The 26726-nt window shown below is 36.1% G+C and overlaps 1 protein-coding gene across 1 annotated transcript in view; it reads right to left on the minus strand.

Annotated features, from left to right (window-relative positions):
- Positions 1–3496: 3496 nt before the first annotated feature.
- Positions 3497–26726, minus strand: part of LOC139976271 (uncharacterized) — a 50171-nt gene continuing 26941 nt past the window's right edge. The window contains exon 5 of the transcript XR_011796060.1: positions 3497–3735. The gene's annotated coding sequence lies outside the window, so the exon portion shown is untranslated. The remainder of the gene's footprint in view (positions 3736–26726) is intronic.

Genomic DNA, 26726 nt, shown 5'->3' on the forward strand with positions numbered 1-26726 from the left:
GTGAAAACGGAAGGGGATGTTCACACGGCGAGAGGAGTTGTCTCCTCTCGCCGGTTGAACATCCATCCATTTTCACGCCTTTCGCGTACGGAGACATCCTTTCTCGGTTAAATATCGAGGGATGGTCAGGTGACCATTCGTGACGCATGTTGCGAATGGAAACATGCTGTTTGGTCGCATTGGAAACGAAAGAAATCACCAGTTTCTGTCGATTTCGAATGGGCACCCTGACACAACTTCACGAGCAGGTCGAAAAGATAAAAACACGCAAGGAGACACTGTTGACCCGTCGGGAGGATTCGGTCGGGAATGGAAAAAAAAAATTACCAAAAAATGTATAAAACAATAGGCGTGTTTTCCTGAATACCCGCCGCAACCAAACAACAAATAAGAAACAACCCCAAATAAGAAACAACCAAGTTTCTTTTACTCAATGTGCTGCTGCTACACACAACAAATGAAATTGGTCTGACCTTCCTTTCTTGACATATCACACTATACGAGGCACACATAACGTTGGGTTCGATGATGTCTCCTCCCTAGTGACCCCAAACGACCTTTTGGCATACATAAAAAACAATAAGCTTCTGTTACTCCAACCAATGCATAATGCATAATGTTAAAACAATTTCACCCCTGGTAACAAGTTCTTAAAGCAACCTCAATCTAAACTCATGGTTTCGTTGATAGCCAATATCCTTTGAAATTGACACTTTGTGCCCCACACAGTCGTAATTGTTTTTGCTTTTAAAAATGTCTTCTTCGGTCCAAGCTTCCAACAAGTCCTTTTCTTTGAAAATTTCTGTTTTTGTGCAATTGATTTTCAGATTTCTTCCTGTCAGAAACTCGTTTTTTCATCAGATGCCCATGAGCGTATTGTTGGTCTACAGTGAAAGCCTGAAGGGGGGGGGGGGGGGGGTATATATGCTCATCATCATTGACTGCAAACTGTTGAAAATAAACTGACTGGTGTGAATTTTTCTGGTTTTTGGATGTGTTTTTTTAGATTTTTCGCCTTATTCACAATGGGGTTTTATTATTTCTTAAGGATGAGACTGCTTTCATCTTCATCAAAGAGCGTGTTTAAAATATTGCAGTTAAAAGTTTTGCTATAAAGAAACGTTGGGAGTCAATTGCTAAACAAAATATGACCTTTCTATCTTGAGATATCATCACAAACGGACGCAACTCAATGTGACGTCTGTTTTTGAATATCACAAAAAATTGACCTCAAAAAAATTGCAACAAAAGGTTTTTTTGCTTTAAGTCGCTCTATAGGTTACTGACATCTCCCAAAATCGGAACCCGGGAAAGGGGTTAATTTTTTTTTTTTTCCAAAATGGCGGACCCCAAAGGCTTCAATGTACCGAGAACCTTCTTATACTTCAATTTTGGCATATGAACATGATGCCATAGGAACATGATGCCAGAATACCAAATAAGCACATTTTCAATGTTATATGACGTATGTGACCCAAAATTAACATATATCAGCCGATTTGGTTGAAATTAACACAATTTTCAAACGAAACCAGGCAGATGTAGAAACGACTCGAAGTAGAAACGACATCGAATTACGTCAGCTCATTTTCAAGTAGCTATACCAAGGGCGCAACCACGTAAGGGGGTCCCAGTCAGATTGTGTTGGAGGCGCTCAATCCCGATAAGTTTTCGTTTCTCTGCCAAAAGTTGAGGTTCCACATGAGGTTTGGGCGTGAGCCTCCAAGTCTTTCTCTTGGCCGCACCAAGCTCTGATTTGATAGTAACACCTCAATGAGTGGAATTTCGTCGTTGACGCAGTCGGAGGTAGCCGTTCTGGAGTAACAAACTTGTCGCAGAAGCTGGAGACCTATCCTGGAGTTCGAAGTGACTCCTTCCCCCCCCCCTTCGCTTTTTGAAGCAAATGGTGTATTCCGCAAGCCAGATAAAGCACTGTTATGCAGATTTCACCCTTAGAAACTATGGCCCTGCAACTGTTGTCCAAGAGACACAATCTACCAAAGACAGCACTCACGGGCAACACAGGCAGCACCCACTGGTGAGCGTAACCCCTGGAGCAGTGTTCCGTGGGACAAAGGATGAGTTCTCTCAAGGGGAAGTAACAATAGGCTTCGAGAGAAAGGATGTCATGTCAGGCAGATGCGGACTGTGACATTGTTCATGCCGCCATTGCAACTTCCGAAACTGGAACAACTACTCTAGTTGGAGAAGACACCGACTTGTTGGTTCTTTTCTTGTTCTATATGAACCCAGAAAACAAAACTTTGTTCTTCCGGTCTAACGACAAAGTTCGAGTTTATAACATTAATGAGCTCAAACTTCTGCTCTCACTTGCTGTTCATCCATGCTATTTGGTGTGGGGGAAAAGTTGTTCCAGAAGATTGTCGAGGGGGACAAAGACCTAGTTTCGTGTGCAGTTCGTTTTGAGAGTGTCGGAGAAACATCTTACACTATTGAACAATATGGAAACAAAGCAATGGCGTTACTCTTTGGTGACAAGTTTTGTTACTCCAGAACGGCTACCCCCGACTGCGTCAGCGACGAAATTCCACTCATTGAGGTGTAACTATCAAATCAGAGTTTGGTGCGGCCAGGAGAAAGACGGAGGCTCACGCCCAAACCCAAACCCAAACTGACGGTTGTACATTGTAACTGTCAAACGGCGTGAACGAGGCGATGTACTTGACGAGGGTATGGATTACCCTGCACAGCAGCATGTGGACCATGCCAAGTGGATTTCTGTGAGAACCACTGGGACCAGACATTGAATCCGATGATGACGTTGACGTGTAGAATACATAGGTATATGTGCCTGTTGCACTAGGTTAATTAATGCTGGTCCTAATGTTTATGTCATTCCTCCACAACATCCATTAGCCCAAGGGCACAACCACTTGGAGGCTCACGCCCAAACCTCATGTGGAACCTCAACTTCTGGCAGAGAAACGAAAACTTATCGGGGGATTGAGCGCCTCCAACACAATCTGACTGGGACCCCCGTACCTTTTATACGTGGTTGCGCCCTTGGTAAAGCTACTTGAAAATGAGCATCAATTGGTTGCTGACGTAATTCGATGTCGTTTCTAATTCATGAATATGTCAATTTGAAAATTATGTGTTAATTTCAACTTAATCGGCATATATATGTTTATTTTGGGTCACATACGTCATCCCTACCCTATGGTGACGTCATATAACATTGAAATGTGCTTATTTGGTATTCTGGCATCATGTTCCTAAATTGAAGTATAAGGAGGTTTTGAGTACATTGAAGCCTTTGGGGTCCGCCATTATGGAATTATGCAAATTAACCCCTTTCCCGGGGTCCGATTTTGGGAGACTTTTTTTCTGGAGATGTCAGTAACCTATAGAGCGACTTAACAAAGCAAAAAAACATTTTGTTGCAATTTTTTGAGGTTATATTGACCCGACTACATACCAGATTTTGGAGAGATTACAAATAAGAGACGCAAAATAATAGAACAGCAGGTAAAGATTTACTTTTCCACAAATATATTATCACGATCCAAAAATTACAAATCAAAAGAAAAAAAGAAAAGAAAAAAAGCTGGATTGGATTGGCATTAAAGACATGTTGTGGTCCTCCTCGACAATCTCTTTGTCACTGCCAACCTTTGTGGTCCTCGGAATCACCACAACCTTTGTTGTTGTTGTTGTTTGTGTTCACCACCAACTTTGGTTGTTGTTGTTGTCGTAGTCCACTTCATGTAACACCTATTAACAAGAAAAAAACGAAAGCTCAAATTGGATTGGGCATTAAACAACATTACATAGAACAAACAAACAGTAAAAACAAACAACAAACAAAAAACGTAGAACAAACAAACAATAAACAAACAAAGGAGAAACGTAGCATAGAACAAACAAACACGAAAAAACTTCAACGATAAATTGAACAACCTTGTTGTGGTCTTCCTCGACAACCTATTTGTTGTTGTGTCCACTGCCAACCTTTGTCGTCCTCCACACCACCACAACCTTTGTTGTTGTTGTTGTTTTTGTTGTTGTGTCCATCACCAACTTTGGTTGTTGTTGTTGTTGTTGTCGTAGTCCACTTCCTGTTACACCTATTAACAAGAAAAAAAGAAAGCTTAAATTGGATTGGGCATTAAACATGAACTAACATACCAAACAAACAACAAACAAACATATCAAACAAACAAAGAACAAACAATCTAAAAACAAACATGAAAAAACTTCAACGATAAATTGAACAAACATGGAACAAACACAACCTTGTTGTGGTCGTCCTCGACAACGTCTTTGTTGTTGTGTCCACTGCCAACCTTTGTGGTCCTCGGCATCACCACAACCTTTGTTGTTGTTGTTGTTTGTATCCACCACCAACTTTGGTTGTCCACTTCACCTATTAACAAGAAAAAAAAAGAAAGCTCAAATTGGATTGGGCATTAAACAACATTACATAAAACAAATAAACAACAAACAAACATTGCCAACCTTTGTGGTCCTATGCATCACCACAACCTTTGTTGTTGCTGTTGTTGTTGTTGTTTGTGTCCACCACCAACTTGGTTGTTGTTGTCGTAGTCCACTTCATGTAACACCTATTAACAAGAAAAAAACGAAAGCTCAAATTGGATTGGGCATTAAACAACATTACATAGAACATACATCAAACAAAAAACAAACAAAAATACACTAAAGGAACAACAAAAAAACATATCAAACAAACAAAGAAGAAACATAACATAGAACAAAGAAACTAAAAACAAACATGATAAAAACTTCAATATTATTGAACAAACATGGAACAAACACAACCTTGTTGTGGTCCTCCTCGACAACGTCTTTGTTGTTGTGTCCACTGCCAACCTTTGTGGTCCTCGGCATCACCACAACCTTTGTTGTTTGTTGTTGTTTGTTGTTGTGTCCACCACCAACTTTTGTTGCCGTTGTTGTTGTTATTGTCAACTTCGTCTTACACCTATTAACAATAAAAAAAGAAAGCTTAATTGGATTGGGCATAAAACAACATTACATAGAACAAACACAGAACAAACAAACAACAAACAAACATATCAAACAGAAGAAACAGAACATTGTAGAACAAACAAACTAAAAACAAACATGAAAAATGATACCAAACACAACCTTGTTCTTTGTTGTTTTCTTCACTGCCAACCTTTCTGGTCCTCGGCTCTACCACAACCTTTGTTGTTGTTTTTGTTGTTGTGTCCATCACCAACTTTGGTTGTTGTTGTTGTTGTCGTAGTCCACTTCCTGTTACACCTATTAACAAGAAAAAAAGAAAGCTTAAATTGGATTGGGCATTAAACAACATTACATAGAACAAACAAACAGTAAAAACAAACAACAAACAAAAAACGTAGAACAAACAAACAATAAACAAACAAAGGAGAAACGTAGCATAGAACAAACAAACACGAAAAAACTTCAACGATAAATTGAACAACCTTGTTGTGGTCTTCCTCGACAACCTATTTGTTGTTGTGTCCACTGCCAACCTTTGTCGTCCTCCACACCACCACAACCTTTGTTGTTGTTGTTGTTTTTGTTGTTGTGTCCATCACCAACTTTGGTTGTTGTTGTTGTTGTTGTCGTAGTCCACTTCCTGTTACACCTATTAACAAGAAAAAAAGAAAGCTTAAATTGGATTGGGCATTAAACATGAACTAACATACCAAACAAACAACAAACAAACATATCAAACAAACAAAGAACAAACAATCTAAAAACAAACATGAAAAAACTTCAACGATAAATTGAACAAACATGGAACAAACACAACCTTGTTGTGGTCGTCCTCGACAACGTCTTTGTTGTTGTGTCCACTGCCAACCTTTGTGGTCCTCGGCATCACCACAACCTTTGTTGTTGTTGTTGTTTGTATCCACCACCAACTTTGGTTGTCATAGTCCACTTCACCTATTAACAAGAAAAAAAAAGAAAGCTCAAATTGGATTGGGCATTAAACAACATTACATAAAACAAATAAACAACAAACAAACATTGCCAACCTTTGTGGTCCTATGCATCACCACAACCTTTGTTGTTTTTGTTGTTGTTGTTGTTTGTGTCCACCACCAACTTGGTTGTTGTTGTCGTAGTCCACTTCATGTAACACCTATTAACAAGAAAAAAACGAAAGCTCAAATTGGATTGGGCATTAAACAACATTACATAGAACATACATCAAACAAAAAACAAACAAAAATACACTAAAGGAACAACAAAAAAACATATCAAACAAACAAAGAAGAAACATAACATAGAACAAAGAAACTAAAAACAAACATGATAAAAACTTCAATAATAAATTGAACAAACATGGAACAAACACAACCTTGTTGTGGTCCTCCTCGACAACGTCTTTGTTGTTGTGTCCACTGCCAACCTTTGTGGTCCTCGGCATCACCACAACCTTTGTTGTTGTTTGTTGTTGTGTCCACCACCAACTTTTGTTGCCGTTGTTGTTGTTATTGTCAACTTCGTCTTACACCTATTAACAATAAAAAAAGAAAGCTTAATTGGATTGGGCATAAAACAACATTACATAGAACAAACACAGAACAAACAAACAACAAACAAACATATCAAACAGAGAAGAAACAGAACATTGTAGAACAAACAAACTAAAAACAAACATGAAAAATGATACCAAACACAACCTTGTTCTTTGTTGTTTTCTTCACTGCCAACCATTCTGGTCCTCGGCTCTACCACAACCTTTGTTGTTGTTTTTGTTGTTGTGTCCATAACCAACTTTGGTTGTTGTTGTTGTTGTCGTAGTCCACTTCCTGTTACACCTATTAACAAGAAAAAAAGAAAGCTTAAATTGGATTGGGCATTAAACAACATTACATAGAACAAACAAACAGTAAAAACAAACAACAAACAAAAAACGTAGAACAAACAAACAATAAACAAACAAAGGAGAAACGTAGCATAGAACAAACAAACACGAAAAAACGATAAATTGAACAACCTTGTTGTGGTCTTCCTCGACAACCTATTTGTTGTTGTGTCCACTGCCAACCTTTGTCGTCCTCCACACCACCACAACCTTTGTTGTTGTTGTTGTTTTTGTTGTGGTGTCCATCACCAACTTTGGTTGTTGTTGTTGTTGTTGTCGTAGTCCACTTCCTGTTACACCTATTAACAAGAAAAAAAGAAAGCTTAAATTGGATTGGGCATTAAACAACATTACATAGAATAAACAAACCAAACAAACATTGAACTAACATACCAAACAAACAACAAACAAACATATCAAACAAACAAAGAACAAACAATCTAAAAACAAACATGAAAAAACTTCAACGATAAATTGAACAAACATGGAACAAACACAACCTTGTTGTGGTCGTCCTCGACAACGTCTTTGTTGTTGTGTCCACTGCCAACCTTTGTGGTCCTCGGCATCACCACAACCTTTGTTGTTGTTGTTGTTTGTATCCACCACCAACTTCGGTTGTCATAGTCCACTTCATGTAACACCTATTAACAAGAAAAAAAAAGAAAGCTCAAATTGGATTGGGCATTAAACAACATTACATAAAACAAATAAACAACAAACAAACATTGCCAACCTTTGTGGTCCTATGCATCACCACAACCTTTGTTGTTTTTGTTGTTGTTGTTGTTGTTGTTTGTGTCCACCACCAACTTGGTTGTTGTTGTCGTAGTCCACTTCATGTAACACCTATTAACAAGAAAAGAACGAAAGCTCAAATTGGATTGGGCATTAAACAACATTACATAGAACATACATCAAACAAAAAACAAACAAAAATACACTAAAGGAACAACAAAAAAACATATCAAACAAACAAAGAAGAAACATAACATAGAACAAAGAAACTAAAAACAAACATGATAAAAACTTCAATAATAAATTGAACAAACATGGAACAAACACAACCTTGTTGTGGTCCTCCTCGACAACGTCTTTGTTGTTGTGTCCACTGCCAACCTTTGTGGTCCTCGGCATCACCACAACCTTTGTTGTTGTTTGTTGTTGTGTCCACCACCAACTTTTGTTGCCGTTGTTGTTGTTATTGTCAACTTCGTCTTACACCTTTAACAATAAAAAAAGAAAGCTTAATTGGATTGGGCATAAAACAACATTACATAGAACAAACACAGAACAAACAAACAACAAACAAACATATCAAACAGAGAAGAAACAGAACATTGTAGAACAAACAAACTAAAAACAAACATGAAAAATGATACCAAACACAACCTTGTTCTTTGTTGTTTTCTTCACTGCCAACCTTTCTGGTCCTCGGCTCTACCACAACCTTTGTTGTTGTTTTTGTTGTTGTGTCCATAACCAACTTTGGTTGTTGTTGTTGTTGTCGTAGTCCACTTCCTGTTACACCTATTAACAAGAAAAAAAGAAAGCTTAAATTGGATTGGGCATTAAACAACATTACATAGAACAAACAAACAGTAAAAACAAACAACAAACAAAAAACGTAGAACAAACAAACAATAAACAAACAAAGGAGAAACGTAGCATAGAACAAACAAACACGAAAAAACGATAAATTGAACAACCTTGTTGTGGTCTTCCTCGACAACCTGTTTGTTGTTGTGTCCACTGCCAACCTTTGTCGTCCTCCACACCACCACAACCTTTGTTGTTGTTGTTGTTTTTGTTGTTGTGTCCATCACCAACTTTGGTTGTTGTTGTTGTTGTTGTCGTAGTCCACTTCCTGTTACACCTATTAACAAGAAAAAAAGAAAGCTTAAATTGGATTGGGCATTAAACAACATTACATAGAATAAACAAACCAAACAAACATTGAACTAACATACCAAACAAACAACAAACAAACATATCAAACAAACAAAGAACAAACAATCTAAAAACAAACATGAAAAAACTTCAACGATAAATTGAACAAACATGGAACAAACACAACCTTGTTGTGGTCGTCCTCGACAACGTCTTTGTTGTTGTGTCCACTGCCAACCTTTGTGGTCCTCGGCATCACCAAAACCTTTGTTGTTGTTGTTGTTTGTATCCACCACCAACTTCGGTTGTCATAGTCCACTTCATGTAACACCTATTAACAAGAAAAAAAAAGAAAGCTCAAATTGGATTGGGCATTAAACAACATTACATAAAACAAATAAACAACAAACAAACATTGCCAACCTTTGTGGTCCTATGCATCACCACAACCTTTGTTGTTTTTGTTGTTGTTGTTGTTGTTGTTTGTGTCCACCACCAACTTGGTTGTTGTTGTCGTAGTCCACTTCATGTAACACCTATTAACAAGAAAAGAACGAAAGCTCAAATTGGATTGGGCATTAAACAACATTACATAGAACATACATCAAACAAAAAACAAACAAAAATACACTAAAGGAACAACAAAAAAACATATCAAACAAACAAAGAAGAAACATAACATAGAACAAAGAAACTAAAAACAAACATGATAAAAACTTCAATAATAAATTGAACAAACATGGAACAAACACAACCTTGTTGTGGTCCTCCTCGACAACGTCTTTGTTGTTGTGTCCACTGCCAACCTTTGTGGTCCTCGGCATCACCACAACCTTTGTTGTTGTTTGTTGTTGTGTCCACCACCAACTTTTGTTGCCGTTGTTGTTGTTATTGTCAACTTCGTCTTACACCTTTAACAATAAAAAAAGAAAGCTTAATTGGATTGGGCATAAAACAACATTACATAGAACAAACACAGAACAAACAAACAACAAACAAACATATCAAACAGAGAAGAAACAGAACATTGTAGAACAAACAAACTAAAAACAAACATGAAAAATGATACCAAACACAACCTTGTTCTTTGTTGTTTTCTTCACTGCCAACCTTTCTGGTCCTCGGCTCTACCACAACCTTTGTTGTTGTTTTTGTTGTTGTGTCCATAACCAACTTTGGTTGTTGTTGTTGTTGTCGTAGTCCACTTCCTGTTACACCTATTAACAAGAAAAAAAGAAAGCTTAAATTGGATTGGGCATTAAACAACATTACATAGAACAAACAAACAGTAAAAACAAACAACAAACAAAAAACGTAGAACAAACAAACAATAAACAAACAAAGGAGAAACGTAGCATAGAACAAACAAACACGAAAAAACGATAAATTGAACAACCTTGTTGTGGTCTTCCTCGACAACCTGTTTGTTGTTGTGTCCACTGCCAACCTTTGTCGTCCTCCACACCACCACAACCTTTGTTGTTGTTGTTGTTTTTGTTGTTGTGTCCATCACCAACTTTGGTTGTTGTTGTTGTTGTTGTCGTAGTCCACTTCCTGTTACACCTATTAACAAGAAAAAAAGAAAGCTTGGATTGGGCATTAAACAACATTACATAGAATAAACAAACCAAACAAACATTGAACTAACATACCAAACAAACAACAAACAAACATATCAAACAAACAAAGAACAAACAATCTAAAAACAAACATGAAAAAACTTCAACGATAAATTGAACAAACATGGAACAAACACAACCTTGTTGTGGTCGTCCTCGACAACGTCTTTGTTGTTGTGTCCACTGCCAACCTTTGTGGTCCTCGGCATCACCACAACCTTTGTTGTTGTTGTTGTTTGTATCCACCACCAACTTCGGTTGTCATAGTCCACTTCATGTAACACCTCTTAACAAGAAAAAAAAAGCTCAAATTGGATTGGGCATTAAACAACATTACGTAAAACAAATAAACAACAAACAAACATTGCCAACCTTTGTGGTCCTATGCATCACCACAACCTTTGTTGTTGTTGTTGTTGTTGTTGTTTGTGTCCACCACCAACTTGGTTGTTGTTGTCGTAGTCCACTTCATGTAACACCTATTAACAAGAAAAAAACGAAAGCTCAAATTGGATTGGGCATTAAACAACATTACATAGAACATACATCAAACAAAAAACAAACAAAAATACACTAAAGGAACAACAAAAAAACATATCAAACAAACAAAGAAGAAACATAACATAGAACAAAGAAACTAAAAGCAAACATGATAAAAACTTCAATATTAAATTGAACAAACATGGAACAAACACAACCTTGTTGTGGTCCTCCTCGACAACGTCTTTGTTGTTGTGTCCACTGCCAACCTTTGTGGTCCTCGGCATCACCACAACCTTTGTTGTTTGTTGTTGTTTGTTGTTGTGTCCACCACCAACTTTTGTTGCCGTTGTTGTTGTTATTGTCAACTTCGTCTTACACCTATTAACAATAAAAAAAGAAAGCTTAATTGGATTGGGCATAAAACAACATTACATAGAACATACATCAAACAAAAAACAAACAAAAATACACTAAAGGAACAACAAAAAAACATATCAAACAAACAAAGAAGAAACATAACATAGAACAAAGAAACTAAAAACAAACATGATAAAAACTTCAATATTAAATTGAACAAACATGGAACAAACACAACCTTGTTGTGGTCCTCCTCGACAACGTCTTTGTTGTTGTGTCCACTGCCAACCTTTGTGGTCCTCGGCATCACCACAACCTTTGTTGTTTGTTGTTGTTTGTTGTTGTGTCCACCACCAACTTTTGTTGCCGTTGTTGTTGTTATTGTCAACTTCGTCTTACACCTATTAACAATAAAAAAAGAAAGCTTAATTGGATTGGGCATAAAACAACATTACATAGAACAAACACAGAACAAACAAACAACAAACAAACATATCAAACAGAAGAAACAGAACATTGTAGAACAAACAAACTAAAAACAAACATGAAAAATGATACCAAACACAACCTTGTTCTTTGTTGTTTTGTTCACTGCCAACCTTTCTGGTCCTCGGCTCTACCACAACCTTTGTTGTTGTTTTTGTTGTTGTGTCCATCACCAACTTTGGTTGTTGTTGTGTCCATCACCAACTTTGGTTGTTGTTGTTGTTGTCGTAGTCCACTTCCTGTTACACCTATTAACAAGAAAAAAAGAAAGCTTAAATTGGATTGGGCATTAAACAACATTACATAGAACAAACAAACAGTAAAAACAAACAACAAACAAAAAACGTAGAACAAACAAACAATAAACAAACAAAGGAGAAACGTAGCATAGAACAAACAAACACGAAAAAACTTCAACGATAAATTGAACAACCTTGTTGTGGTCTTCCTCGACAACCTATTTGTTGTTGTGTCCACTGCCAACCTTTGTCGTCCTCCACACCACCACAACCTTTGTTGTTGTTGTTGTTTTTGTTGTGGTGTCCATCACCAACTTTGGTTGTTGTTGTTGTTGTTGTCGTAGTCCACTTCCTGTTACACCTATTAACAAGAAAAAAAGAAAGCTTAAATTGGATTGGGCATTAAACAACATTACATAGAATAAACAAACCAAACAAACATTGAACTAACATACCAAACAAACAACAAACAAACATATCAAACAAACAAAGAACAAACAATCTAAAAACAAACATGAAAAAACTTCAACGATAAATTGAACAAACATGGAACAAACACAACCTTGTTGTGGTCGTCCTCGACAACGTCTTTGTTGTTGTGTCCACTGCCAACCTTTGTGGTCCTCGGCATCACCAAAACCTTTGTTGTTGTTGTTGTTTGTATCCACCACCAACTTCGGTTGTCATAGTCCACTTCATGTAACACCTATTAACAAGAAAAAAAAAAGAAAGCTCAAATTGGATTGGGCATTAAACAACATTACATAAAACAAATAAACAACAAACAAACATTGCCAACCTTTGTGGTCCTATGCATCACCACAACCTTTGTTGTTGTTGTTGTTGTTTGTGTCCACCACCAACTTGGTTGTTGTTGTCGTAGTCCACTTCATGTAACACCTATTAACAAGAAAAAAACGAAAGCTCAAATTGGATTGGGCATTAAACAACATTACATAGAACATACATCAAACAAAAAACAAACAAAAATACACTAAAGGAACAACAAAAAAACATATCAAACAAACAAAGAAGAAACATAACATAGAACAAAGAAACTAAAAACAAACATGATAAAAACTTCAATATTAAATTGAACAAACATGGAACAAACACAACCTTGTTGTGGTCCTCCTCGACAACGTCTTTGTTGTTGTGTCCACTGCCAACCTTTGTGGTCCTCGGCATCACCACAACCTTTGTTGTTTGTTGTTGTTTGTTGTTGTGTCCACCACCAACTTTTGTTGCCGTTGTTGTTGTTATTGTCAACTTCGTCTTACACCTATTAACAATAAAAAAACGAAAGCTTAATTGGATTGGGCATAAAACAACATAACATAGAACAAAGAAACTAAAAACAAACATGATAAAAACTTCAATATTAAATTGAACAAACATGGAACAAACACAACCTTGTTGTGGTCCTCCTCGACAACGTCTTTGTTGTTGTGTCCACTGCCAACCTTTGTGGTCCTCGGCATCACCACAACCTTTGTTGTTTGTTGTTGTTTGTTGTTGTGTCCACCACCAACTTTTGTTGCCGTTGTTGTTGTTATTGTCAACTTCGTCTTACACCTATTAACAATAAAAAAAGAAAGCTTAATTGGATTGGGCATAAAACAACATTACATAGAACAAACACAGAACAAACAAACAACAAACAAACATATCAAACAGAAGAAACAGAACATTGTAGAACAAACAAACTAAAAACAAACATGAAAAATGATACCAAACACAACCTTGTTCTTTGTTGTTTTGTTCACTGCCAACCTTTCTGGTCCTCGGCTCTACCACAACCTTTGTTGTTGTTTTTGTTGTTGTGTCCATCACCAACTTTGGTTGTTGTTGTGTCCATCACCAACTTTGGTTGTTGTTGTTGTTGTCGTAGTCCACTTCCTGTTACACCTATTAACAAGAAAAAAAGAAAGCTTAAATTGGATTGGGCATTAAACAACATTACATAGAACAAACAAACAGTAAAAACAAACAACAAACAAAAAACGTAGAACAAACAAACAATAAACAAACAAAGGAGAAACGTAGCATAGAACAAACAAACACGAAAAAACTTCAACGATAAATTGAACAACCTTGTTGTGGTCTTCCTCGACAACCTATTTGTTGTTGTGTCCACTGCCAACCTTTGTCGTCCTCCACACCACCACAACCTTTGTTGTTGTTGTTGTTTTTGTTGTGGTGTCCATCACCAACTTTGGTTGTTGTTTGTTGTTGTTGTCGTAGTCCACTTCCTGTTACACCTATTAACAAGAAAAAAAGAAAGCTTAAATTGGATTGGGCATTAAACAACATTACATAGAATAAACAAACCAAACAAACATTGAACTAACATACCAAACAAACAACAAACAAACATATCAAACAAACAAAGAACAAACAATCTAAAAACAAACATGAAAAAACTTCAACGATAAATTGAACAAACATGGAACAAACACAACCTTGTTGTGGTCGTCCTCGACAACGTCTTTGTTGTTGTGTCCACTGCCAACCTTTGTGGTCCTCGGCATCACCACAACCTTTGTTGTTGTTGTTGTTTGTATCCACCACCAACTTCGGTTGTCATAGTCCACTTCATGTAACACCTATTAACAAGAAAAAAAAAGAAAGCTCAAATTGGATTGGGCATTAAACAACATTACATAAAACAAATAAACAACAAACAAACATTGCCAACCTTTGTGGTCCTATGCATCACCACAACCTTTGTTGTTTTTGTTGTTGTTGTTGTTGTTGTTTGTGTCCACCACCAACTTGGTTGTTGTTGTCGTAGTCCACTTCATGTAACACCTATTAACAAGAAAAGAACGAAAGCTCAAATTGGATTGGGCATTAAACAACATTACATAGAACATACAAACAAAAAACAAACAAAAATACACTAAAGGAACAACAAAAAAACATATCAAACAAACAAAGAAGAAACATAACATAGAACAAAGAAACTAAAAACAAACATGATAAAAACTTCAATATTAAATTGAACAAACATGGAACAAACACAACCTTGTTGTGGTCCTCCTCGACAACGTCTTTGTTGTTGTGTCCACTGCCAACCTTTGTGGTCCTCGGCATCACCACAACCTTTGTTGTTTGTTGTTGTTTGTTGTTGTGTCCACCACCAACTTTTGTTGCCGTTGTTGTTGTTATTGTCAACTTCGTCTTACACCTATTAACAATAAAAAAAGAAAGCTTAATTGGATTGGGCATAAAACAACATTACATAGAACAAACACAGAACAAACAAACAACAAACAAACATATCAAACAGAAGAAACAGAACATTGTAGAACAAACAAACTAAAAACAAACATGAAAAATGATACCAAACACAACCTTGTTCTTTGTTGTTTTCTTCACTGCCAACCTTTCTGGTCCTCGGCTCTACCACAACCTTTGTTGTTGTTTTTGTTGTTGTGTCCATCACCAACTTTGGTTGTTGTTGTTGTTGTCGTAGTCCACTTCCTGTTACACCTATTAACAAGAAAAAAAGAAAGCTTAAATTGGATTGGGCATTAAACAACATTACATAGAACAAACAAACAGTAAAAACAAACAACAAACAAAAAACGTAGAACAAACAAACAATAAACAAACAAAGGAGAAACGTAGCATAGAACAAACAAACACGAAAAAACTTCAACGATAAATTGAACAACCTTGTTGTGGTCTTCCTCGACAACCTATTTGTTGTTGTGTCCACTGCCAACCTTTGTCGTCCTCCACACCACCACAACCTTTGTTGTTGTTGTTGTTTTTGTTGTTGTGTCCATCACCAACTTTGGTTGTTGTTGTTGTTGTTGTCGTAGTCCACTTCCTGTTACACCTATTAACAAGAAAAAAAGAAAGCTTAAATTGGATTGGGCATTAAACATGAACTAACATACCAAACAAACAACAAACAAACATATCAAACAAACAAAGAACAAACAATCTAAAAACAAACATGAAAAAACTTCAACGATAAATTGAACAAACATGGAACAAACACAACCTTGTTGTGGTCGTCCTCGACAACGTCTTTGTTGTTGTGTCCACTGCCAACCTTTGTGGTCCTCGGCATCACCACAACCTTTGTTGTTGTTGTTGTTTGTATCCACCACCAACTTTGGTTGTCATAGTCCACTTCACCTATTAACAAGAAAAAAAAAGAAAGCTCAAATTGGATTGGGCATTAAACAACATTACATAAAACAAATAAACAACAAACAAACATTGCCAACCTTTGTGGTCCTATGCATCACCACAACCTTTGTTGTTTTTGTTGTTGTTGTTGTTTGTGTCCACCACCAACTTGGTTGTTGTTGTCGTAGTCCACTTCATGTAACACCTATTAACAAGAAAAAAACGAAAGCTCAAATTGGATTGGGCATTAAACAACATTACATAGAACATACATCAAACAAAAAACAAACAAAAATACACTAAAGGAACAACAAAAAAACATATCAAACAAACAAAGAAGAAACATAACATAGAACAAAGAAACTAAAAACAAACATGATAAAAACTTCAATAATAAATTGAACAAACATGGAACAAACACAACCTTGTTGTGGTCCTCCTCGACAACGTCTTTGTTGTTGTGTCCACTGCCAACCTTTGTGGTCCTCGGCATCACCACAACCTTTGTTGTTGTTTGTTGTTGTGTCCACCACCAACTTTTGTTGCCGTTGTTGTTGTTATTGTCAACTTCGTCTTACACCTATTAACAATAAAAAAAGAAAGCTTAATTGGATTGGGCATAAAACAACATTACATAGAACAAACACAGAACAAACAAACAACAAACAAACATATCAAACAGAGAAGAAACAGAACATTGTAGAACAAACAAACTAAAAACAAACATGAAAAATGATACCAAACACAACCTTGTTCTTTGTTGTTTTCTTCACTGCCAACCATTCTGGTCCTCGGCTCTACCACAACCTTTGTTGTTGTTTTTGTTGTTGTGTCCATAACCAACTTTGGTTGTTGTTGTTGTTGTCGTAGTCCACTTCCTGTTACACCTATTAACAAGAAAAAAAGAAAGCTTAAATTGGATTGGGCATTAAACAACATTACATAGAACAAACAAACAGTAAAAACAAACAACAAACAAAAAACGTAGAACAAACAAACAATAAACAAACAAAGGAGAAACGTAGCATAGAACAAACAAACACGAAAAAACGATAAATTGAACAACCTTGTTGTGGTCTTCCTCGACAACCTATTTGTTGTTGTGTCCACTGCCAACCTTTGTCGTCCTCCACACCACCACAACCTTTGTTGTTGTTGTTGTTTTTGTTGTTGTGTCCATCACCAACTTTGGTTGTTGTTGTTGTTGTTGTCGTAGTCCACTTCCTGTTACACCTATTAACAAGAAAAAAAGAAAGCTTGGATTGGGCATTAAACAACATTACATAGAATAAACAAACCAAACAAACATTGAACTAACATACCAAACAAACAACAAACAAACATATCAAACAAACAAAGAACAAACAATCTAAAAACAAACATGAAAAAACTTCAACGATAAATTGAACAAACATGGAACAAACACAACCTTGTTGTGGTCGTCCTCGACAACGTCTTTGTTGTTGTGTCCACTGCCAACCTTTGTGGTCCTCGGCATCACCACAACCTTTGTTGTTGTTTGTTGTTGTGTCCACCACCAACTTTTGTTGCCGTTGTTGTTGTTATTGTCAACTTCGTCTTACACCTATTAACAATAAAAAAAGAAAGCTTAATTGGATTGGGCATAAAACAACATTACATAGAACAAACACAGAACAAACAAACAACAAACAAACATATCAAACAGAGAAGAAACAGAACATTGTAGAACAAACAAACTAAAAACAAACATGAAAAATGATACCAAACACAACCTTGTTCTTTGTTGTTTTCTTCACTGCCAACCATTCTGGTCCTCGGCTCTACCACAACCTTTGTTGTTGTTTTTGTTGTTGTGTCCATAACCAACTTTGGTTGTTGTTGTTGTTGTCGTAGTCCACTTCCTGTTACACCTATTAACAAGAAAAAAAGAAAGCTTAAATTGGATTGGGCATTAAACAACATTACATAGAACAAACAAACAGTAAAAACAAACAACAAACAAAAAACGTAGAACAAACAAACAATAAACAAACAAAGGAGAAACGTAGCATAGAACAAACAAACACGAAAAAACGATAAATTGAACAACCTTGTTGTGGTCTTCCTCGACAACCTATTTGTTGTTGTGTCCACTGCCAACCTTTGTCGTCCTCCACACCACCACAACCTTTGTTGTTGTTGTTGTTTTTGTTGTTGTGTCCATCACCAACTTTGGTTGTTGTTGTTGTTGTTGTCGTAGTCCACTTCCTGTTACACCTATTAACAAGAAAAAAAGAAAGCTTGGATTGGGCATTAAACAACATTACATAGAATAAACAAACCAAACAAACATTGAACTAACATACCAAACAAACAACAAACAAACATATCAAACAAACAAAGAACAAACAATCTAAAAACAAACATGAAAAAACTTCAACGATAAATTGAACAAACATGGAACAAACACAACCTTGTTGTGGTCGTCCTCGACAACGTCTTTGTTGTTGTGTCCACTGCCAACCTTTGTGGTCCTCGGCATCACCACAACCTTTGTTGTTGTTGTTGTTTGTATCCACCACCAACTTCGGTTGTCATAGTCCACTTCATGTAACACCTATTAACAAGAAATAAAAAGAAAGCTCAAATTGGATTGGGCATTAAACAACATTACGTAAAACAAATAAACAACAAACAAACATTGCCAACCTTTGTGGTCCTATGCATCACCACAACCTTTGTTGTTGTTGTTGTTGTTGTTGTTTGTGTCCACCACCAACTTGGTTGTTGTTGTCGTAGTCCACTTCATGTAACACCTATTAACAAGAAAAAAACGAAAGCTCAAATTGGATTGGGCATTAAACAACATTACATAGAACATACATCAAACAAAAAACAAACAAAAATACACTAAAGGAACAACAAAAAAACATATCAAACAAACAAAGAAGAAACATAACATAGAACAAAGAAACTAAAAACAAACATGATAAAAACTTCAATATTAAATTGAACAAACATGGAACAAACACAACCTTGTTGTGGTCCTCCTCGACAACGTCTTTGTTGTTGTGTCCACTGCCAACCTTTGTGGTCCTCGGCATCACCACAACCTTTGTTGTTTGTTGTTGTTTGTTGTTGTGTCCACCACCAACTTTTGTTGCCGTTGTTGTTGTTATTGTCAACTTCGTCTTACACCTATTAACAATAAAAAAAGAAAGCTTAATTGGATTGGGCATAAAACAACATTACATAGAACAAACACAGAACAAACAAACAACAAACAAACATATCAAACAGAAGAAACAGAACATTGTAGAACAAACAAACTAAAAACAAACATGAAAAATGATACCAAACACAACCTTGTTCTTTGTTGTTTTGTTCACTGCCAACCTTTCTGGTCCTCGGCTCTACCACAACCTTTGTTGTTGTTTTTGTTGTTGTGTCCATCACCAACTTTGGTTGTTGTTGTGTCCATCACCAACTTTGGTTGTTGTTGTTGTTGTCGTAGTCCACTTCCTGTTACACCTATTAACAAGAAAAAAAGAAAGCTTAAATTGGATTGGGCATTAAACAACATTACATAGAACAAACAAACAGTAAAAACAAACAACAAACAAAAAACGTAGAACAAACAAACAATAAACAAACAAAGGAGAAACGTAGCATAGAACAAACAAACACGAAAAAACTTCAACGATAAATTGAACAACCTTGTTGTGGTCTTCCTCGACAACCTATTTGTTGTTGTGTCCACTGCCAACCTTTGTCGTCCTCCACACCACCACAACCTTTGTTGTTGTTGTTGTTTTTGTTGTGGTGTCCATCACCAACTTTGGTTGTTGTTGTTGTTGTTGTCGTAGTCCACTTCCTGTTACACCTATTAACAAGAAAAAAAGAAAGCTTAAATTGGATTGGGCATTAAACAACATTACATAGAATAAACAAACCAAACAAACATTGAACTAACATACCAAACAAACAACAAACAAACATATCAAACAAACAAAGAACAAACAATCTAAAAACAAACATGAAAAAACTTCAACGATAAATTGAACAAACATGGAACAAACACAACCTTGTTGTGGTCGTCCTCGACAACGTCTTTGTTGTTGTGTCCACTGCCAACCTTTGTGGTCCTCGGCATCACCACAACCTTTGTTGTTGTTGTTGTTTGTATCCACCACCAACTTCGGTTGTCATAGTCCACTTCATGTAACACCTATTAACAAGAAAAAAAAAGAAAGCTCAAATTGGATTGGGCATTAAACAACATTACATAAAACAAATAAACAACAAACAAACATTGCCAACCTTTGTGGTCCTATGCATCACCACAACCTTTGTTGTTTTTGTTGTTGTTGTTGTTGTTGTTTGTGTCCACCACCAACTTGGTTGTTGTTGTCGTAGTCCACTTCATGTAACACCTATTAACAAGAAAAGAACGAAAGCTCAAATTGGATTGGGCATTAAACAACATTACATAGAACAAACACAGAACAAACAAACAACAAACAAACATATCAAACAGAGAAGAAACAGAACATTGTAGAACAAACAAACTAAAAACAAACATGAAAAATGATACCAAACACAACCTTGTTCTTTGTTGTTTTCTTCACTGCCAACCTTTCTGGTCCTCGGCTCTACCACAACCTTTGTTGTTGTTTTTGTTGTTGTGTCCATAACCAACTTTGGTTGTTGTTGTTGTTGTCGTAGTCCACTTCCTGTTACACCTATTAACAAGAAAAAAAGAAAGCTTAAATTGGATTGGGCATTAAACAACATTACATAGAACAAACAAACAGTAAAAACAAACAACAAACAAAAAACGTAGAACAAACAAACAATAAACAAACAAAGGAGAAACGTAGCATAGAACAAACAAACACGAAAAAACGATAAATTGAACAACCTTGTTGTGGTCTTCCTCGACAACCTGTTTGTTGTTGTGTCCACTGCCAACCTTTGTCGTCCTCCACACCACCACAACCTTTGTTGTTGTTGTTGTTTTTGTTGTTGTGTCCATCACCAACTTTGGTTGTTGTTGTTGTTGTTGTCGTAGTCCACTTCCTGTTACACCTATTAACAAGAAAAAAAGAAAGCTTGGATTGGGCATTAAACAACATTACATAGAATAAACAAACCAAACAAACATTGAACTAACATACCAAACAAACAACAAACAAACATATCAAACAAACAAAGAACAAACAATCTAAAAACAAACATGAAAAAACTTCAACGATAAATTGAACAAACATGGAACAAACACAACCTTGTTGTGGTCGTCCTCGACAACGTCTTTGTTGTTGTGTCCACTGCCAACCTTTGTGGTCCTCGGCATCACCACAACCTTTGTTGTTGTTGTTGTTTGTATCCACCACCAACTTCGGTTGTCATAGTCCACTTCATGTAACACCTCTTAACAAGAAAAAAAAAGCTCAAATTGGATTGGGCATTAAACAACATTACGTAAAACAAATAAACAACAAACAAACATTGCCAACCTTTGTGGTCCTATGCATCACCACAACCTTTGTTGTTGTTGTTGTTGTTTGTGTCCACCACCAACTTGGTTGTTGTTGTCGTAGTCCACTTCATGTAACACCTATTAACAAGAAAAAAACGAAAGCTCAAATTGGATTGGGCATTAAACAACATTACATAGAACATACATCAAACAAAAAACAAACAAAAATACACTAAAGGAACAACAAAAAAACATATCAAACAAACAAAGAAGAAACATAACATAGAACAAAGAAACTAAAAGCAAACATGATAAAAACTTCAATATTAAATTGAACAAACATGGAACAAACACAACCTTGTTGTGGTCCTCCTCGACAACGTCTTTGTTGTTGTGTCCACTGCCAACCTTTGTGGTCCTCGGCATCACCACAACCTTTGTTGTTTGTTGTTGTTTGTTGTTGTGTCCACCACCAACTTTTGTTGCCGTTGTTGTTGTTATTGTCAACTTCGTCTTACACCTATTAACAATAAAAAAAGAAAGCTTAATTGGATTGGGCATAAAACAACATTACATAGAACATACATCAAACAAAAAACAAACAAAAATACACTAAAGGAACAACAAAAAAACATATCAAACAAACAAAGAAGAAACATAACATAGAACAAAGAAACTAAAAACAAACATGATAAAAACTTCAATATTAAATTGAACAAACATGGAACAAACACAACCTTGTTGTGGTCCTCCTCGACAACGTCTTTGTTGTTGTGTCCACTGCCAACCTTTGTGGTCCTCGGCATCACCACAACCTTTGTTGTTTGTTGTTGTTTGTTGTTGTGTCCACCACCAACTTTTGTTGCCGTTGTTGTTGTTATTGTCAACTTCGTCTTACACCTATTAACAATAAAAAAAGAAAGCTTAATTGGATTGGGCATAAAACAACATTACATAGAACATACATCAAACAAAAAACAAACAAAAATACACTAAAGGAACAACAAAAAAACATATCAAACAAACAAAGAAGAAACATAACATAGAACAAAGAAACTAAAAACAAACATGATAAAAACTTCAATATTAAATTGAACAAACATGGAACAAACACAACCTTGTTGTGGTCCTCCTCGACAACGTCTTTGTTGTTGTGTCCACTGCCAACCTTTGTGGTCCTCGGCATCACCACAACCTTTGTTGTTTGTTGTTGTTTGTTGTTGTGTCCACCACCAACTTTTGTTGCCGTTGTTGTTGTTATTGTCAACTTCGTCTTACACCTATTAACAATAAAAAAAGAAAGCTTAATTGGATTGGGCATAAAACAACATTACATAGAACAAACACAGAACAAACAAACAACAAACAAACATATCAAACAGAAGAAACAGAACATTGTAGAACAAACAAACTAAAAACAAACATGAAAAATGATACCAAACACAACCTTGTTCTTTGTTGTTTTGTTCACTGCCAACCTTTCTGGTCCTCGGCTCTACCACAACCTTTGTTGTTGTTTTTGTTGTTGTGTCCATCACCAACTTTGGTTGTTGTTGTGTCCATCACCAACTTTGGTTGTTGTTGTTGTTGTCGTAGTCCACTTCCTGTTACACCTATTAACAAGAAAAAAAGAAAGCTTAAATTGGATTGGGCATTAAACAACATTACATAGAACAAACAAACAGTAAAAACAAACAACAAACAAAAAACCTAGAACAAACAAACAATAAACAAACAAAGGAGAAACGTAGCATAGAACAAACAAACACGAAAAAACTTCAACGATAAATTGAACAACCTTGTTGTGGTCTTCCTCGACAACCTATTTGTTGTTGTGTCCACTGCCAACCTTTGTCGTCCTCCACACCACCACAACCTTTGTTGTTGTTGTTGTTTTTGTTGTGGTGTCCATCACCAACTTTGGTTGTTGTTGTTGTTGTTGTCGTAGTCCACTTCCTGTTACACCTATTAACAAGAAAAAAAGAAAGCTTAAATTGGATTGGGCATTAAACAACATTACATAGAATAAACAAACCAAACAAACATTGAACTAACATACCAAACAAACAACAAACAAACATATCAAACAAACAAAGAACAAACAATCTAAAAACAAACATGAAAAAACTTCAACGATAAATTGAACAAACATGGAACAAACACAACCTTGTTGTGGTCGTCCTCGACAACGTCTTTGTTGTTGTGTCCACTGCCAACCTTTGTGGTCCTCGGCATCACCAAAACCTTTGTTGTTGTTGTTGTTTGTATCCACCACCAACTTCGGTTGTCATAGTCCACTTCATGTAACACCTATTAACAAGAAAAAAAAAAGAAAGCTCAAATTGGATTGGGCATTAAACAACATTACATAAAACAAATAAACAACAAACAAACATTGCCAACCTTTGTGGTCCTATGCATCACCACAACCTTTGTTGTTGTTGTTGTTGTTTGTGTCCACCACCAACTTGGTTGTTGTTGTCGTAGTCCACTTCATGTAACACCTATTAACAAGAAAAAAACGAAAGCTCAAATTGGATTGGGCATTAAACAACATTACATAGAACATACATCAAACAAAAAACAAACAAAAATACACTAAAGGAACAACAAAAAAACATATCAAACAAACAAAGAAGAAACATAACATAGAACAAAGAAACTAAAAACAAACATGATAAAAACTTCAATATTAAATTGAACAAACATGGAACAAACACAACCTTGTTGTGGTCCTCCTCGACAACGTCTTTGTTGTTGTGTCCACTGCCAACCTTTGTGGTCCTCGGCATCACCACAACCTTTGTTGTTTGTTGTTGTTTGTTGTTGTGTCCACCACCAACTTTTGTTGCCGTTGTTGTTGTTATTGTCAACTTCGTCTTACACCTATTAACAATAAAAAAACGAAAGCTTAATTGGATTGGGCATAAAACAACATAACATAGAACAAAGAAACTAAAAACAAACATGATAAAAACTTCAATATTAAATTGAACAAACATGGAACAAACACAACCTTGTTGTGGTCCTCCTCGACAACGTCTTTGTTGTTGTGTCCACTGCCAACCTTTGTGGTCCTCGGCATCACCACAACCTTTGTTGTTTGTTGTTGTTTGTTGTTGTGTCCACCACCAACTTTTGTTGCCGTTGTTGTTGTTATTGTCAACTTCGTCTTACACCTATTAACAATAAAAAAAGAAAGCTTAATTGGATTGGGCATAAAACAACATTACATAGAACAAACACAGAACAAACAAACAACAAACAAACATATCAAACAGAAGAAACAGAACATTGTAGAACAAACAAACTAAAAACAAACATGAAAAATGATACCAAACACAACCTTGTTCTTTGTTGTTTTGTTCACTGCCAACCTTTCTGGTCCTCGGCTCTACCACAACCTTTGTTGTTGTTTTTGTTGTTGTGTCCATCACCAACTTTGGTTGTTGTTGTGTCCATCACCAACTTTGGTTGTTGTTGTTGTTGTCGTAGTCCACTTCCTGTTACACCTATTAACAAGAAAAAAAGAAAGCTTAAATTGGATTGGGCATTAAACAACATTACATAGAACAAACAAACAGTAAAAACAAACAACAAACAAAAAACGTAGAACAAACAAACAATAAACAAACAAAGGAGAAACGTAGCATAGAACAAACAAACACGAAAAAACTTCAACGATAAATTGAACAACCTTGTTGTGGTCTTCCTCGACAACCTATTTGTTGTTGTGTCCACTGCCAACCTTTGTCGTCCTCCACACCACCACAACCTTTGTTGTTGTTGTTGTTTTTGTTGTGGTGTCCATCACCAACTTTGGTTGTTGTTGTTGTTGTTGTCGTAGTCCACTTCCTGTTACACCTATTAACAAGAAAAAAAGAAAGCTTAAATTGGATTGGGCATTAAACAACATTACATAGAATAAACAAACCAAACAAACATTGAACTAACATACCAAACAAACAACAAACAAACATATCAAACAAACAAAGAACAAACAATCTAAAAACAAACATGAAAAAACTTCAACGATAAATTGAACAAACATGGAACAAACACAACCTTGTTGTGGTCGTCCTCGACAACGTCTTTGTTGTTGTGTCCACTGCCAACCTTTGTGGTCCTCGGCATCACCAAAACCTTTGTTGTTGTTGTTGTTTGTATCCACCACCAACTTCGGTTGTCATAGTCCACTTCATGTAACACCTATTAACAAGAAAAAAAAAGAAAGCTCAAATTGGATTGGGCATTAAACAACATTACATAAAACAAATAAACAACAAACAAACATTGCCAACCTTTGTGGTCCTATGCATCACCACAACCTTTGTTGTTTTTGTTGTTGTTGTTGTTGTTGTTTGTGTCCACCACCAACTTGGTTGTTGTTGTCGTAGTCCACTTCATGTAACACCTATTAACAAGAAAAGAACGAAAGCTCAAATTGGATTGGGCATTAAACAACATTACATAGAACATACATCAAACAAAAAACAAACAAAAATACACTAAAGGAACAACAAAAAAACATATCAAACAAACAAAGAAGAAACATAACATAGAACAAAGAAACTAAAAACAAACATGATAAAAACTTCAATAATAAATTGAACAAACATGGAACAAACACAACCTTGTTGTGGTCCTCCTCGACAACGTCTTTGTTGTTGTGTCCACTGCCAACCTTTGTGGTCCTCGGCATCACCACAACCTTTGTTGTTGTTTGTTGTTGTGTCCACCACCAACTTTTGTTGCCGTTGTTGTTGTTATTGTCAACTTCGTCTTACACCTATTAACAATAAAAAAAGAAAGCTTAATTGGATTGGGCATAAAACAACATTACATAGAACAAACACAGAACAAACAAACAACAAACAAACATATCAAACAGAGAAGAAACAGAACATTGTAGAACAAACAAACTAAAAACAAACATGAAAAATGATACCAAACACAACCTTGTTCTTTGTTGTTTTCTTCACTGCCAACCTTTCTGGTCCTCGGCTCTACCACAACCTTTGTTGTTGTTTTTGTTGTTGTGTCCATAACCAACTTTGGTTGTTGTTGTTGTTGTCGTAGTCCACTTCCTGTTACACCTATTAACAAGAAAAAAAGAAAGCTTAAATTGGATTGGGCATTAAACAACATTACATAGAACAAACAAACAGTAAAAACAAACAACAAACAAAAAACGTAGAACAAACAAACAA

This window comes from Apostichopus japonicus, chromosome 11, assembly GCF_037975245.1.
Source record: "Apostichopus japonicus isolate 1M-3 chromosome 11, ASM3797524v1, whole genome shotgun sequence".
In the NCBI taxonomy this organism is placed as follows: Eukaryota; Metazoa; Echinodermata; class Holothuroidea; order Aspidochirotida; family Stichopodidae; genus Apostichopus; species Apostichopus japonicus.